This window comes from Ammospiza caudacuta, chromosome 4 (genome assembly GCF_027887145.1).
Source record: "Ammospiza caudacuta isolate bAmmCau1 chromosome 4, bAmmCau1.pri, whole genome shotgun sequence".
In the NCBI taxonomy this organism is placed as follows: domain Eukaryota; kingdom Metazoa; phylum Chordata; class Aves; order Passeriformes; family Passerellidae; genus Ammospiza; species Ammospiza caudacuta.
The window spans coordinates 59,341,488-59,348,761 of record NC_080596.1 but is presented as its reverse complement, the minus strand read 5'-3'; positions in this window follow the sequence as shown (position 1 = coordinate 59,348,761).

Sequence of the window (7,274 nt, the reverse complement as noted above, 5' to 3'; positions counted from 1 at the left end):
CACCAAACGTGCCAGGGTAAGCAAATGCAGCCCTGTGGCAAACAGCTTGGACCAACAGTAGCACCTGTCCTCTTAACTTGCTCTGGCCAATTATTTCACAGGGCTGAGCTAATAAAAACGCCCATAGCTTGGGTGAGAAGGTGTAACAACACCTCTGCAATCAGCCCTTTCGCTCACGGCTATTCTCATGCACATGGTTGGGCTGAGAATTCCAGTTTAAAACAGTAATGTTTAAAGTAGATGTGAGAAAACTGCTGCTTCCTAATCAGCAGCACCATCGACCATGGGAAGTGCCACTTTCCTTACTTTGTTCAAAGGACCTGTTTTAAGTCACCATAAATGAGAGGACATTGGCCTTTTGGACCGACCTTATCTTCTCCATGCTTGTTCCCATGCTCTCCTCTTTATGGTTTCCCTCATCCTATCAATCTCCCTATTCAGATTTTGAGTTCTGCTAGCTCCTCTCTTCTGCCATCATTTTGTCTTCACAGGGAAAACTGAGGCTGCTTCATAATTTTCCTCATTGTGCTTATGTTGCTTTTTCTTTAATTCCTCAGAAGTAGTTCTACTTACCTTTAAGTTTTAGGCCTCTGACTTAACCTAAAATTTCCAACTCATAATTTTAGGGCAAATCTTGGAATTTGTGGTATTTTTCTTCAAAAATGAACTACAGCAGTAATTTGAGCCTTTCCATTCCATAAGAAAACAGTTTTCCAGTTCTCATTTCACAGAGGGAAGCTCAAAAACCCAACTCCCAAGCTTATAAAGAGAAGACCATAAACACCCCCCCCCACACACAAATGTAGGCTATTAATTTTTTAATTCATAACTAGAAAAAGGCTCACGAGTTTGAAAACCTGAGGCTGGAAAGGCTCCTAAACCCACCTTTTTTCTGCAATCTTTCTTTGGACTGGCCATTTAATTAGAACAAAAAGATGAGAAAAGCATCATATACTCTAGGCAAAGCACCTTTTTATGGTAAATACCCTAACCCTTTCCAAGTTAAATTGAACAATTTATCCTTTCATGCATTAAAGAGAAGAAAGGTTTCTTCATAAATTTAAACTTTTAACTTTGATTTCTAGAATTAATTCTATATTTGTTTCTCTAATTAATTCTAAAGTTCTGTTACAGTCTTCCAATCCCCATCCCTCTTGGCACCCACCCTGCAGACCCTGTCACAGAAAGATTGGCTGACATCCAGTCACATCCACACCATCCTTCCACAAAGCCAAGCCACCATAAAAAGATTCATAAAATCTGCAGGCCCCTGAACCTTGTTACTCTGCCAAAAAGGAAAAAGCCAGTCACATAAAATGGGATGGTATCAAGGAAAAAAAAACATTAGGGAAGAAATGGAAAACTGAAGAAGGTTGATTTTGGGATGCTTTAGAAAATATGCATAGTTATGTACTGAATGCAGAGTGATACCAATAATGATAGTACAAAGGGAGCAAGTTGGGTTAATACATGGAATCTGCATTTCTAAAAGAGTAACTAATTTACTGTTTTAAAAAGAAGTCTTTTCTTATTTGCTGAACAGAATTTAATGTAATACAGTTAGTATAGCTCTATTCACAGTATATCCTCCTCTTGGCAAGATTCTCTAATCTTGCCAATCCTTCCAGGAGATAATACGTGCCATCTGGAGGAAATGTTTCTCTTTCCCCCACCCTCCCATCTGTTATATATTTCTCTTAGATCCCCCCACCCTCAGCACTTTATCCTCTGATCATCCCTAGAACTGAGACTCTAGCTGTACAACCATTTTCACTTTCAGTCCCACTGTACTTCTCTTTGGGTTTTGCCTTGTGTTTTTATCACACTACTGAAACTCCAAGTCTGCAAGAATCTTAGTGGAATAGTGGAATCCTCCTTCATCCCCAATTTCAATCAGTCTTTTTCTTTCTTTTATTTTGAAAATGTGAGTGGGCTCCCTGAACTCATTTAAGGACTTCTGCTATCCAATCATATACCGTTTAATCAGGCTGATTGTTGTTGTCATTATATCACAAGAGTTCTATTGTCATTACATTACAAGGGTTCCATATTGCCAGAATTTTGTACCTCCTTGATGTTTCTCATAGGCAGCTCCTCCAGGCACTGACTCCAGCTCCCCTCAACCAACCAACCCACTCTTTTGTAACACTCTTCATCTTATTGGCTACAGCTGTGGCCTGTAAAAATCAGGCCTGCTCCTAATCTTTCATAATTAACCCAGCTGCAACTCTCTAGGGGGTAAGATTACTTTCTATACTACCTTTATTTACTTATATTCTATCCCTCTACAGATTGTCTGCATTATGGTGAGACAATCAGAAATAAAGTAGGATGGGAGTTCAAAATTCTACCTTTCCAAAACAGGATCTATTCTTTCTAGAGTAATTTCTGAACAAAGACTATATAAGCTTTCTTATTAACAAGGTCCTTAAAAATAGAGATTCCACATATTGTCCACAAACTCAGTTTCAGTTCTTTGCTATCTTTATATTTAAAAATACACTTTACACTGAAGACAATCTTTGTAGTACCAGTCCTAACATTTCCTAGCGGCATTTTGAGTCTTTTTCTTCTTGAGCTATCCCAGTGAATACAAATAACAGATTGTTACTCTCTTTCAGCAACCTTTTACACATTTGAATACTCTTATCATGTCCTTTTTCTATCTTCTTTTGTCCGAGACTAAAAAATTTCAGGTCTCTAAGGCTTAGCTTTAAGTCATATTTCTAAAGGTCTAATGATTTTACGCTCTCGTGGATTTTCTCCAACTGATTCATGTACTACTTTTTAAGCAGGAAATGCAAATCTAGGCACTGAATTCCAACTGAGACCTTACAAGCAGTGAGGAAAGAGGAAACAGGAGAGGTGAGGTGGTGAGGTCTCTCATAGCCTTGCAAACTTACATGGGAACTGTACTGAGCCAGTCAGTTTCACTACTGGCTTGCTCATTGCTTCTGCTAAGTGCAGCACTCTGCAGCTGCTCTTATTGAATTGCATCTTATTTACCAGAAACACTTCTCCATTTAAAGAAATAATTGTAAATTTCGATTTTTCTATTCTTTTGTCTTGCAGTCAGCTGAAGGAACCATAACAACAGTGTTCAAAAAATGTTCCTATGGAAACATGCAACATAATTTGTGATGGACTTAAAAGGACTGATGACTATTTGGACAGCAGAATTCCAAGAAGCTGTGAATTGTGAAGTTTTACCCAGATGTTAATTTCACCGTTTGCTTACAAAAATGTGATCAAAGATATTAGTAATATTAGTATGTAATTATGTGACACCCACAGCTTTTACACAGTCTACAATACCTATTATTCTATTGTAGATGAAATTAGGCTTGTGAGACAAAGTATGTTCTTAATCGTAATATCTGTTTATTACTTTATGGTCTTCTGAAGGCTTATAAAGTGATTTTATGTTCACTGTACTGTGAACTGTTCTTCTAGGTTGATTTTGGCAGTTCATTAAGAGCATCCTAAGGTCGAACATATTGGCCCAGCCAAGTAGAAAATCTCTAAAACTGACTCCTTTAACTCATTCCTTAGAAATTAAGTCCCCTTTAATGCACTGCATCCTTTTTGATGAGCAGGATGTTGCTCATCAACAATGTCCTGTTTGATGAACAGGACATGTATATTCACAGGGATACATCAGCTGGGATTAAGTTATTTGAAGTTCTAGGCAGTTGTTCAAGAGCAAAGCAGCACACGGAGCGGAAAGAAGCAAAATCCCATTTACGTTTGTGTTTTCCTTCAATTCGCAGTAACCATTTATGACAAGAATAAGGAGTTTCTATGAGTCACAACCATTTCCATGTGGCTGCTGGTTCCACAAATTCGAGTCACACACACACACAAATCAATGAGCTAGAGCAGATGCAGCATGGGCCTGGCAACATGTCTTGTCTGAGGAAACCAAAAAAGTTTGACTTGAAGGAGATTCCTCTTTCTTTCAGATAGTCCTTCCCATACTAAACTGATAGTAGCTGGTGTCGCCATTCTCCCTTTGGAGGCCAGCAGGAGGTAAGGATCAATAGATCAGTATTTTTAAAGAACTACAAACTTTGGTATTCTGCTGAGCAGTGACTCTGCCTTAGGTCTGCTGAGTGCCCTCAAGCCCCCTCAGCAGCCACTTCAGCATGCGCAGTGCAGCAAAGAGAAGGGGCTGCAAAGCAGGAAACCTGCACTCCTAGGTGGCTATGATCTTTCCTGTCTTTTTGCTTCTGCAAAAAACCAAAAGTTTCTAAAAATATATAAGAAAGTGGATTTGCCAGTGTAAATAGAATATTTAGCTGCAACACCAAAGGCAAGTCCCTGTTCTTGACCAGAAAGATCAGAGAATTGAAATTGTCTCCTACAGCTCAGAAAAAAAGCCTGAAATTTTGCTACTTGGATTTCATGGAGGGAAAAAACAAAGGTCTTTTATTTCCTTCTTTCCTTCTCCATTCTTCCCTGTTCAAACACATATTTTGACTTACCCTTGTCTCTTTATAAACAGCCTCACACATCAAACAGCTCTTCAAAACACAAATCCTATTACTTTCTTCCTCTGGAACCTTTCATTTTTATGAATCAGTATTTTCCAATAAAAAACACTCTTATTTTGTTCCTAAACACCTGCTTAAAAATACACTGCAGAATAATTTAACAATAAAGTCTGAGACACGATTCCCCCTTCCACAACTACAAAAACCATGTTAAGACAGTGGCAAAATTTATAGCTTATGATTTCTAGGCCAGTTCTGTTATTAACAGTTTCAATTTCCTCTCCTTAAACATACTAACACAAACTGTTCTTTTGGCTGGAAAGGGAGTGAAGAAGAGAGCAGGCTGTGGCATTTCCTTCAGATCATACTGTCTCTGGGCCAAAAACCTACCTTTTTTCTTCTGCACCAAAAGCAATGAGTTCAGAATAGCTGAATACATGTTAGAGGAGAAAAAGCTCTGGATTTTTTACTTTCAGAGCATTCTTGAACAGACTTTTGGATTCATTAACATTTCCAAAGGTTATTTATTGGCATCAGTTTCAGGCAGAACATGAAAAAGAAAAAATGACCTCTGCTTTTCAATTACTATTAGGGGATGGAGGAAAGAGAAAGAAATTTTTCCTTAAAAGTATATTTCTAGGGCACAGCTTGCCTGGCTTGCCTGGAAGACAGCTGAGAAAGTTCTCACTTTGTTTGAACTGATGTGTTTGTGAAAGTCTTAATTCTTCTCCCACCTCTTCTTTTCTTCTGCAGCGTCCAGTCTTGAAAACAAACTGACAGATGTTCTCTTGGATCAGCTTGTGAGACTTGCAATGTCAGGAGTGCAAACAGACTTTTGCTGTTTAGTCCAGGAAATGAGATGCAGACAATCTGATAAATAAACAGTGTTTATTACTCCAGTTTAAAGTGTGCTTTGGATTTCTTTTCAAAATACTCCTACGAGGAAGTGAGGATGAATATTAAACATGTGCTCCTAATTTAGAGACCTCAATGGCAAGGTTAGAGGGTCTTTTAATTACACAATTTGTATAGTTAGGTCGTAACAGCAGTGAGTGTTTCTGATCTTTAACCATATTAAAGAAACAAGTAGAAATTTGAATAACATAGAAATTCTCTCCAAAGAAACTTACAAGACTTATGAATACACCAAGATTAATTAGAATAATAGGATTTAGGACTGTGTGTGAATTGGAATGCATTGTGACTTTTATAATTAAGAGACACATAGAGATTTAAAGAGATGGCACATAATTACCCAGTATGGACTGGGACAAGACAGAGCGGAAAATATTCTTCTACTCGAGCTGTTAAGTATGCATTTTAATGATTATGGGCTCATAAATTTAGATTTAGATATAATTCAAATGGCACTTCCATTATCAGCAGCATCTAGATCCCCAGAAGAGCACTAAAGCATTATTTAACTTTTAATTCTGTGCAATGTCATGTGCCACCCTGTTTCTCTGTCATGGCTGTGTGGCCTACCCAGCACAGAAGAGCCCAGCATCCATGGCTCTGGTGACACATGTGCTGCCAGGCTCAAGTGGGAATAGCCAGGGACCTGCCCTGCATGTATGCCAGGAGATGGAAACAAGCAAGCACAAAAGGGCAATTAACTTCATAAAAGGGCAACAAGATTTTCTTTCCTATTGTGAGAAAGAAAAGAGGAGAGTTCAGGATGCAGTAGGTGAGTTTTGGAGCTAAGTCTTTATATTCAGTTAAGGACTGAATGGTAACTGCATGCTCTGCTGTCCTTTGGGCTTGCAAAACCACAAGTTGGCCCTCAAGAGAAAAAAACAGAGACCCACTGAGTCACCAGTAACATTTGTTGCATTGCTTTGGATTCGTCTTGAGGCACCTCCCTTCCCTTCCAGCTCTGCAGTAAAGCATCATTTCCACCAGACAGAGGTGATTCAGAACCCATGAAATGCTCATATTTCCAAGTCATGGAGAACTGTTACTGAATGAGTTATCATTTAAACAGCTTTTAGTTCCACATTTGAATTCAGAATGAATTCAAATTCTAGTGAAAGGTGTTCAACAAGTGTCATTGAGCCAAGAAACTCTACTCACTGTTCCCAAGAGGAACACACCCAATACTTGTTGTGAGTCTCATTTTTGTTCCTAACCCTACTATCTGCATCACTCTCTTTTTTTTGGAATAATGAGTTTTGGGGGGCAAAGTATCCCATACTACACCTATGTTTGTCTGAGACAAATAATTTCATCTGTTATATTTTGGCTACAAGACATCAGATAGCAAAAAATGCCTTTCAGATTTTTATATTTATTTTTAATCCTAAATGAACGAGATGCAGACTGATAAGCTAATTATGTAAGATTCTGTGAATTCATTTTATATGCCAAATTCTCTACAATTAAGCTAGCTGTGTTTACCTGTTGATATTCATCCTGTTTTCTTATATTGTTTGCAGTCTCCAAGTGTGACTACAGAGATAACAACAGGAATCCAACAGAACTATGAAATAGTCTGTAGTCCAACACTAGCAACAACAGTGCCTCACAGACTATTTTGTATTTACTACTTTGTAATTTGAAACATTTTTCCCAAAGTCTTCCTTGTAACTGTCATTGTAAATAACAAAAATATTCACCTTACCTACACACAGTGCTCTTGTTTCCTTCAGATCCATGTTTCAGGCCAAACACTTTTCACTTTTATTAGTCTGTTTCCTTAAAGGGCAAGTTTATCAAAACACTGACATTTTTCATATTTTAGATAGTGCACTATAAAACCATTTAGGTAAAGTTTACCTTTTC